Consider the following 11,265-nt stretch of genomic DNA (forward strand, 5'->3'; position numbering starts at 1 on the left):
AACAAATTAACCATGTATTGATAGCTTACGGAACAAGCTAACTTTGTGGCATATATATAGAAAACTTGCTTTGCAAGTTAAGATATATGTCTTGCAAAGTCAACATGTTTTAGAGGTCCTATAAGACATTACGACATACTTCTTAATTAAGAATATATATGGAGGCAAGAATGAAGCCTTCTTCATTCTTGTCAATACCTTTTTAGTCCTTAGTCTTGTTTCAACACTTTTTAGTCTTCTTTACTTTGGCAATAGCCATTCTAATTTAATATTATATCATCTTTGAGGTTCTTTTTAGTTTTTTTGAATGACATAAGAGAGTATTGAGGTTTTTTTTTTTTTTTTTTTTTTTTTTTTTTCAAGATTAAAATTCTTGATAATTTGATAAGAGTATCAATTCACTATTTTTTTATTTTATTTTATTTTAGAAGTAAATGAATTATCCGACTTTTATTGTTGTGTTTTAAAGGTTACAAATTATCCACTTTTAAACAAATAATCTTATTTTTAACACTGATTTTTTTCTTAAAGAGAATATATTATCCTTCTTTGTAGAAATTTCATTTGATATTAGAAGTTACATACTATCCTCTTCTAATTTAATTTTTTGAATTTATTTGAATTATCTATGAAATGAAAGATTATGAATGCTATTCTATGTGGAAATGAAAATCAATTTATAACTATTGCAAATCTTCACGATCTTATCAACATTCTAAGTGTCAAAATCTCATGTGTTTATAATGTGAATTATGGAGGTACTATTCCTATGCCTATGGAAGAAGTTCATAGTCTATATCAAGAAGTTGTGCAGTTGAAAGTAGTAAGTAAATTGACCTCACAACCAAATTCAAGAAGTTTTGCTTTTAGAAGTATGACAAAGACAATGATTAATATATCCAAGAAGTTAGATGGAACAAGATCAAAATTTTGAGGATTTTTATTATGATTCAAGTTCTATCTAAGATTGCATCTCTTCCAATGACTTGATGGATTTCATAGGGGCACTTCTTTTTAGAAGTGGTTTCTCTTAATTTATACCTTTGATAGAAAAAGATTTGCGACTCTTATATGATTTAAATTTATTCTTAGAAGTGTTTAAAACTACATTCACAGAAAGTGATCAAGAACAAATAGGAAAGACTAAGCTCTTATCTTTATGATAAGGTTCACAACCAGCCACTATATATATTGTTGAATTCCAAAACCTTAATTGTGAAGTGGACTGAAATGACAAAATGTCAAGGACAAGAACTCGATGAAAAAAAAATTCAGTCAAGTGAGCCTTCACTCAAAGAGAGGTAACAAAATATAAATAAACAAGTATATATATTGAAAGAGAAACTGGAATGGCTATTGCCAAAAGACAAGAAAACTAGAGACCCTTGAAACTAGACTAGAAGCAAGAAAGGAGTTGACAAGAGTAAAGAAGGCTTCACTCTTGTCTCTATATATACTATCTAACTAGGGGCTACGTGGCAACATTCTATAGGACCTCCAATATGTGTTGACTTTGTAGGACACATGCCTTGACTTACAAGGCAAGTTTTTCTATGTGTGGGCTACATAGTTAACTTGATCTTCAAGCTAACAACATGTGTGGCACATGGCCAACTTGTTGACCACGTTTCTAATCCAAAAAGTCAATTAAAGACACCTATGAAGTCAAAGCAGCATCTAGGAAGTTTTTAAGAAGCTTCTATATTAAATATTATAGAATTAACTTACTTTTATCTACTTTTATTTACTTCTATATGTAATTATTAGCTTACATGATTATGGCCATGACATTACCCCCCCTTCTAGAGACGAGTTCCACGAGGAGCGGTCATCATATGTTGAGGAAATCTATGATGCGACGAATTATATTCGCCACATACTCTGATCTCTGTTCTCTTCGAAGATGATTGATAGGGCCTCTCAACCATCGGTAGTGTCCCATACCAGGGCGAGAAGATCACCCTGTTATTTGATCATTATTGAGGCCTTCATAACTTCCTTCAAATAATACATTTGAAATACCTTCAGCAGTGGTTCCTATCTCCAGTAATATCACCAAACATCGAGAATCTCTTCCAAGGTCGTGATACCAAACGCATTGTATCTCACCATGTATTCGAGGAAGAACATGTCGTTCTTGAGGGTCTTCATCTCGGTTGCGTCGTCTTGAAGGTTGTGACAATCACAATGTCTCATCCGGTAAGTCAGCAAACGAAGGTTCTTGAGTTGAATCCGCTGGTTATTGGCTCTCCATCTAATTAGCGTCACAAATGCAAAGAAGTTACAAACAAGGATAGGAAATTGAATGTTATCTTGCCTCAATCTTGTCTCTTTTATAAGAGAGATTTTCATCTTGGTTTTGATAGATGTCGTTGATGAAAAACTTTGACTTTAGCTGATGCATTTACTAGATTCCTGGATGGCTCCCATGTGCGTTCACTAATATCATATCCGCGCCAATGAACAAGATATTCCAGCTTATTTTGGCGCCGCCTTGAGTCTAATATCTCTTCCACCTCAAATTCTTCATTATTATCTACTTCTATAGGAGGCGGTGGCATTTGTCTTCTTCCTTGTATATCTACTGTCTTATATGGTTCAAGAAGAGACACGTGGAATACAGGATGGATCTTCATTGACTCCGGTAGATGGAACCGATATGCAACTGGGTTGATCTGTTTAGAAACAGAAAAGGAGCCAAGCCTACGATAGTCCAACTTGTCACAAGGTCGAGTAGTCTTGATATTGCGACGAAGTAGCCATACCTTATCACCCACGTTGAGTTGTGGTTGCTCCTTACGATATAGATCTACGTTTATCTTTTGTCGTTCTTGAACTTCCTTCAATTGCGTCTTTATTATTGCATATAACTCTGACAACCGATTTGCCATCTTCTGCTGCAGAATTATCAACTTTTGAAAAATCAAAAGTATCAAGTCGTGGGTGATAGCCATAATTGGTAAAGAAAGGTGTTTGTTGCGTGGAAGAATGTACCATATTATTATAAGCAAACTCTGCCAATGGCAGAAGGGTTGTCCAATCATCTTGTTGGTAGTTGATAGTACACCTTAAATATTGCTCCAAGACTTGGTTTACGCGCTCTGTTTGTCCATCAGTTTGAGGATGGAAAGCCGAAGATAGCTTTATGTCCACTTTTAAAATCTTGAAAAGGGTCCTCCAGAATCTTGACACAAATTGAGTTCTCCTATCCGATATGATATCTTTAGGTAATCCATGATAGCGATAGATATTATCAATGAAAAGCTTAGCTGTTTCTTCACCTGTGATAGATTTTGTACATGGCACAAAATGTGCCATCTTGGTGAAACGATCTACTATCACAAATATAGAATCATAAGATCTTGAGCTTGAAAGATCTATGATGAAATCCATAGAAACAGAAGACCATGGTTGTTCTGGTATAGATAATGGCTGAAGAAGTCCGTAAGGTCGATGACGAGGAATTTTTGATCTTGAACAAATATCACATGATTGTACAAAGTCTTTGACTGACTTCCACATTTGTGGCCACCAAAAATCTCTTGATATGAGTTCCAAAGTCTTATTATATTCAAAGTGCCCTACTGTTGGAAAGTCATGACGTGCTTGAAGAACACGTAAACGTGCTTCTCCTTCTAGAACATATAGGCGTCCTTCAAAATATAATAGATTATTCTTGAACTCGAACTTAGAAGGATCATGAGACTTGGAAGAATTATTCTCGATATCATGAACAAGAGGATCTGAGGACATACTGGACTAGATTTTCTTGAGAAAAGTTGAATCAACAGTCAATGTTGATTTCATTGCTCGGAGATGAAATTGCTCCGGTTTCAAGAGGACCATTCTTTGTTGCTCAAAAGCTGCATCTCCTTCTTTTGGTACAAAATAAGAACGTCTAGATAGGGCATCGGATAAATCTTGTTGTTTTCTTGGCCGATAAGTGATAATGAACTCGAATCTTGACAAAGACATACTCCAATGAGCTTGACGATGATTCAACACACGTGCTGACATGAAATACTCGAGGTTCTTGTGATCTGTATACAGAGTGACTAGACTAGAAGCGCCTTCTAGATAATGATGCCATTCTTGAAAGGAATCCACGATCGCAAGAAGTTCTTTATCGTGGATCTCATAATTGATCTCGGCTGCTGAGAATTTTCTTGAATGAAAAGCTATCGGATGAAGTTTGTCATCTGTTCCCATTTGTGATAAAACTGCACCCAAGGCAAAATCTGATGCATCTGTTTCCATAAAAAATGCCTTGGAAAAGTCAACACGATATAAGACTGGTGCAGAGACAAACGATGTCTTCAAGGCTTCAAATGCTGCTTCCGCTTCTTGATTCCATTGGAATTTATCTTTACTAGTCAAGCATGTAAGTGGAGCTGCAACTCGTGAAAAATCTTTGATGAAGATCCGATAGTAATTGGCAAATCCCAAGAAACATTGGACATCTCTTACTGTCCTTGGAATCTTCCAATCCATGATTATTTGGACTTTCTTAGAATCCATCATGAGACCATCATTTGAAATGATGTATCCTAAAAAGTCAACTTGAGTAGTGTGAAATACACACTTTTCTATCTTGGCGTACAATCTTGCATCTCTAAGTTTTTGTAATACTTGACGAACATGTATTTCATGTTCTTCGACGTTCTTAGAATAGATCAGGATATCGTCTAGATAGCAGACGACAAAATTGTCTAAGAATTCATGAAATACATCATTCATGAGATGTTGAAAAGTAGTTGGTGCATTCGTGAGTCCAAAGGGCATGACATTATATTCGAAATGTCCATACCTGGTTTGAAACGCAGTCTTCCATTCATCTCCTTCTTTGATCCGTACTAGATTATATGCTCCTCTTAGATCTATTTTTGTATAGATCTTAGCTTGATTCAACTGGTCAAGGAGTCCTGATATCAAAGGTAATGGATACCTGTTCTTGATTGTGATCTTGTTGAGTCCTCGATAATCAACACACATTCGTAAAGATCCATCTTTTTTCTTTACGAATAGAATTGGAGCTCCTGCTGGAGATTTTGAATGGCGTATGAAATTCTTCACTAAATTCTCGTCAATATATGTCTTGAGTTCAGCCATCTCATCTTGCGATAAACTGTAAATTGGTCCAAATGGTGGCTGAGTTCCTTCCTTGAGGTCGATTGAACAATCATATGGGCAATGCTCAGGAAGAATACCTGCATTCTTTTTCTCAAAAACGTCTTGATACTCCTAATATTGACTTGGAATGCCACTTGAAGTCTTTACGTTTTCAGAAATAGGTGCAGCATAAATAGCAAAAGTTGATCCTTCTTTTGCTACGTGTATAAATGCTTTTGCACCTATCAGTACGGGTTTTACTATACTAGACTTATAATTTTTTACTTGGTTGGTAGAACTATTAATAATGCTCTGGGAAAAGTCAAGTTTACGCGAATTCCAATCTATTCGAGGGTTATATTTTTCTAGCCAGGATAAACCTAAAATAACTAGATTGGATGGGGATTTAATTATGTTAAAAGCTATGTAGCTATCATGACCGTCTATTGTTACTTTTATAGGATGAGTTTCATGAGTGACATCTCCAGAAGACAAGGGACGACCATCTATGACTTCTACATGTACTGGTTTAGGTTTCTGTAGAAAAGGTATTTTACGACTTTTAACAAATTGTTCATCTAAAAAACATGCTGAGGCTCTCGAATCTAATAAAGCAGAGGCTTTGTAATTCTTAGGTCCTAAATATAAGTCTATTATAAAACAAGGAGAGGGTTCTGAGGAGAGGATAGGACCTTCATTAGGAATTGTACAAGGTTCCAGCTGCATGGTCCCTATTGTAGCTGGACGAATCCGTTTTCTAACATGTTGTCTTCTTTGATCGTCGTACCCCTCATTTTATAGTTGCGTCATTTCTTTCGACAATGTTGAGCAGTGTACTTAGATTCTCCGCAATATAAACATAATCCTTCTTGACGACGACGAATCTTTTCTTGCTCAGTTAGGGGTTTAAAACGTACCGCGTCAATTTGCATGTCTTCTACTTCCGAATGTACGTTTGGCAAAGATGTTGATGTTGCCATTGAGTAATAACGTTGAGGTTTCCGTGAATGATTCTCGGATCGAAATTCGAAAAGTCGATTATCACATTTTATTACAAAATCGATTGCTTGACTCAAAGTTTGAGGATCAGGTAAGTTGAGCATCAATTTCTTTACTTCGTATTGCAACCCATAAAGAAATTGACTGATGAGTGCAGCATCATCCCACTTGATGTCAATTGCAAGTTGTCGAAATTGTGAAGCATACACTGTTACTGAGCGATTTCCTTGTCGCCGAATTCGGATCTTATTTGTTGCAACACGAGTTGCATCGTGTTCACCATACATAGATCGAAACTCCGCCAAAAAAGCTTCCAAATTGTCCAATATTGGATTTCGTTGTTCAAGAAAAGATGAAAACCACGATAATGCAGAACCAGAAAGTAGAGTGCCAATAAACCTGACTTATGATCCTGGAGTTGGATAGCTTTGTGGTTGAAGTTCAATTGCCAATTGTACTTGATTGATGAACCCTCGAAACTTTGATCTCGTACCATCAAATTTCTCGGATAAGGCAATTCTTGGTTCTCTAGTGCTTACAGGGTGTTGTACAATTGGAGAAGGAACGTGATTTGTTGCAAATGTTGAAGCAGCTCCGATCATCTCTATATCCTCACTTTTTGCTATTCTTGTTCTTTCCTGTGTTGGTGAATTGAGTTGATGCATCGCAAGCATTAACTCCCTCATTTGTTCTTGCATTTGTGCCATTGCACTCTTCATTTCAACAAGCTCTGCCATAATGACACTAAAAAGAAAAATTTGTTTGATACTGCTCAAGACAAAAGAAAAGAAAGACTTGATAACAAAGAAGATACTAAGAACAATATCAGTTTAGAAGTGGGTAATCCGCAAACTTCTAATACGCTTATGTCTTGTCAAGAGAAAGGGGTAATCCACTCTTACTCAAGAAAAACAAAGCTCTGATATTGTAAGTGTACTTTTGTCAATCTGTCAAGGACAAGAACTCGATGAAAAAACAATTCAGACAAGTGAGCCTTTACTCAAAGTGAGGTAACAAAATATAAATAAACAAGTATATATATTGAAAGAGAAATTGGAATGGCTATTGCCAAAAGACAAGAAAACTAGAGACCCTTGAAACTAGACTAGAAGCAAGAAAGGAGTTGACAAGAGTGAAGAAGCCTTCACTCTTGTCTCTATATATACTATCTAACTAGGGGCTACGTGGCGACGTTCTATAGGACCTCCAATATGTGTTGACTTTGTAGGACACATGCCTTGACTTACAAGGTAAGTTTTTCTACGTGTGGGCCACATAGTTAGCTTGATCTTCAAGCTAACAACATGTGTGGCACATGGCCAACTTGTTGACCACGTTTCTAATCCAAAAAGTCAATTAAAGACACCTATGAAGTCAAAGCAGCATCTAAGAAGTTTCTAGGAAGCTTTTATATTAAATATTATAGAATTAACTTACTTTTATCTACTTTTACTTACTTCTATATGTAATTATTAGCTTACATGATTATGGCCGTGACACAAAATTCCTATTAATTAATTTAGATATGGATTGAAGGATAACATCAAAAATTTATTATTGATAATATTAAAAGCAAAATCTTTGGAACAATTTATTACTCAAGCCATTGCATATAATAATCAATTATTTAAAAGGCATCAAGAACAAAGATTTGGCTAGAGAGGATCAAGTCAAGTTATAATCTCAGCTCTCAAGTTTTCCAAAACTTATTCATCAAGGTTGGAATCAATGCAAATTGATATGGTGCGTTTTAAACCTTTTATGGAGCAAAAAAAGATTCAATATTGTCAAGAAGGTATGTGCTTATATTGTATAGAAGCTAAATACACTATTCAATGTTGTTTAAAGAAGCAACATAATTATAAAATGAGGAGTATAATTGCCAAAGAAGACAATGTGTCAAAAAACAAGTTTTTCCAACTACAATAGAGACAGTGAGGCTAGAATCATGTGCAACACCAAGTAAAGGCCCTATTCTTTCTTTAGATCCTTTACCTTGCTTTACAATAGATGTATATTTAGGACCTAAAAATCACAAAGTCTTTGCACTATTAGATTTAAGATCCTCAACCTCTTTTATATATGAAGACTTTATCAAAAAACAAGAAATATCCTTATTCAAGAAAATTAAACCTATACATATCTAAGTTATAGATGGTTGTTTGTTGTCTTTTGGAGATATTATCCATGAAATTGTTCTTTTAGATGTAGCAATTAAAGATCATAATAACATAGTATTATCTAATGTGATAAGATCTTCTTCTAATTTAGTTATTTTAGGATTATTGTAGTTTAAAAAATATAACCCTTAAGTGGATTATGTAATAAGGTATAGATAAGATATTTGTATAGAGATAGATAGTTAGAACGATGGAAGTTTTTAGAATTGGAATTAAGTTAGTAGACCAAGTAGGATCTATTATAAAATATATGTATCAATAGTCATCATCTAATCTAAAATTAGTTGTTGTAGTTACATTGGATATTATGTTGAGGCTACCACAAGCTATTCCTAAAAAATCAATTCAGAGGTAAAAAGACATTATAATAGTGGAATCTAGTGAAGAAATTACAATATGGGAGATACAATAGAGCAATCCCAAATAGATGTTCAAATACAACACCTCTTAGGCTAGATAGGTACTTTGCAAGGGCAAATAAAAGCCTCAAGTATAAGAGAGTCGACATCTACTAGGTTGAAATTGAGTAAGCTTAATACATATTTTGGGACTTTAAGACAAGGAGATGTATGTTAATGGCTTTTTAACATGCGACAGTACCTCTAACTATCTAGTACAAATATCATTGAAGAATTTATATATGCAACCAACTATTTGAGAAATGCAACAACTATTTAGCGGCAATATCAAGTTTAAAGCTATGAAGCTCAAGGTGGATTCTAAGATTGGCAGAAGTTTGAGATGAAGTTTAGGGATCAACTTCAGCCCATTAATGTAGAGAAGATAGCATGCAATTAGTTGAAAAATCTTACACAAGCTAGGTCAATGTAAGATTATGTCTCCTGATTCAAATTCCTATTCTTCTAAATTTATAATGTTTTGGAGGCAAAGATGATGGATCAATTCCTATGAGGTTTGAAATCTGGGATTGAATAAGAAATAGAGCTAAAGGATCTATAAACATTTGAAGAGGCAATTTGGATGGCAATGAGGATCAATACTATAGATTTCAAAAATCATGGAACACGACCTATAGTACAAAGTCTTATGTAGATATCTAATACTATGGCACAACAACCAACACCAATGGAGATTAATGTCCTACAAAGATCATTGATACCACAAAGATGATAAATATTGGTACAAAAGAGATTATGTTTCTATTATAAAAATCTAAATCATCAAATTGAAGGTTATCCAAAATGTCAAAATTCAAGCACTAGTAAGATAAGGTTGATTCATAGTCTCAAAACTCACCAAATCGATAATGAGTTAGAGCAAGAAAACAGGGCTTCCTAATAAAGGTGATAAGGGCTAGTACTAGAGATAGCTACTATCTTTTAGAGACAAATGGCATGGCCTCAGAGAACTAGAAAAAGAGTCAACTGGTATATCTAATGGAACTGCTAAGAGGGCAACTATATTGAGTGCTTGTAGATCGTGGTTTTATAAAAAATTGCATCTCGAGTGAAATTGCTGACTGACTTAGAATTAAAATTAAGGCAATTAAAAAAGGAAGTATATGCCTAAAAGATGACCAAGAGAACATATTAAGTGAGACGTGTGAAGAAAAAATCTTTAGATTGATAGATGCCTACGTCTTAAGAAAGAGCATGAAGGTGATAAAGCTAAGGTATGATATTATCCTTAGTATGCTATGGCTAGAGATGAGAAATAAGCAAGTTAATTAGTTAGCAAGCACAATATCTTTTAAAGATGGAAGATGCAAGGTGACTTTTTGTACATCTACATCAAGTGAAGAGAAAAGATAATTTACAACTAAAGACTTATTTGCAGAGATAACTTTTATAAAAAGAAAATACAACATAAAAAATTGGTATATATGGTGATTCCAAATCTTGCCTCAGTGGTCGAAAAGACAACTAAAGGGGTAGAATATACAAAAAAATTCATACAAGAATATCAAAAAGTCTTTCCAACCGACCTACTTAGTGGCATGCCTCTTGATTGAAGTGCCCTCTTTCAAATAGAACTATTGCCTAAAGCCAAACTAATAAGTCGACTAATTTATCACCTACTACGAAAAGAACTTAAAGAGCTGTGGAAGACATTAGATGAATTCTTAGAAAAAAACAACATTTGAGAAAGCATATCACCATGGAGAGTACTTGTACTCTTTGCACCTAAGAAAGATGGTGGAATTTGCTTTTGCATGAACTATCAAGGCATCAATAAGTAGACTATTAAAAATGCATATCTACTTTGTTGTGTAGATGATCTTCTTGAGCAATTTTGAGGTGTGATCATCTTTAGTAAATTGGATCTTTAGAGCTGCTATTGGCAAACATCTATTGCAAGAGAGGATGTGGAAAAGATAGTATTTCATATGTACTATAGATATTTCAAATGACTAGTTTTATCTTTTGGCCTTATTAATGCTCCAGTTTCTTTCATGAGTCATATGAACAAATTGTTTTAGGATCTTTTGCATAAGTATGTAGTTGTATTCTTAAATGATATCCTTGTATATAGTAAAAGTCTTGAAGACCATAAGCAACATCTATGAGAAGTACTGTGTCGGCTATAAGATAGTCACTTCTATTGCAAGCAATCAAAATGTAAACTTTGGAAGTCGGAAGTTACCTTTTTGAAGCATGTAGTATCATTCAAAGACGTGCATATGGAGTAAGATAAGATAAAAGCAGTCAAAGATTGACCAACCTCCAAAGATGCTTTTGAAGTTTGCTCATTTTTAGGCCTTATTAGATACTATTGCCATTTTGTTCAACAATTTTCTTATATTTTTGTGTCATTGACAAACCTATTAGAGAAAGGTGCCCCATATGAATGGAAATTGGAGTAACAAAATGCCTTTGATAAGTTGAAGGAGGCATTTATTACTATTCCAATATTACAATCATATGATTCTAATCTTCTTTATAAGCTTGACATTGATGCTTTCGTTTTTGCTATTAGAGTACTTCTTTAATAAGACTTTGATAGGGGGCCTTCAACT

This window comes from Physcomitrium patens, chromosome 24, assembly GCF_059467195.1.
Source record: "Physcomitrium patens ecotype Gransden chromosome 24, ASM5946719v1, whole genome shotgun sequence".
NCBI classification, from domain to species: domain Eukaryota; kingdom Viridiplantae; phylum Streptophyta; class Bryopsida; order Funariales; family Funariaceae; genus Physcomitrium; species Physcomitrium patens.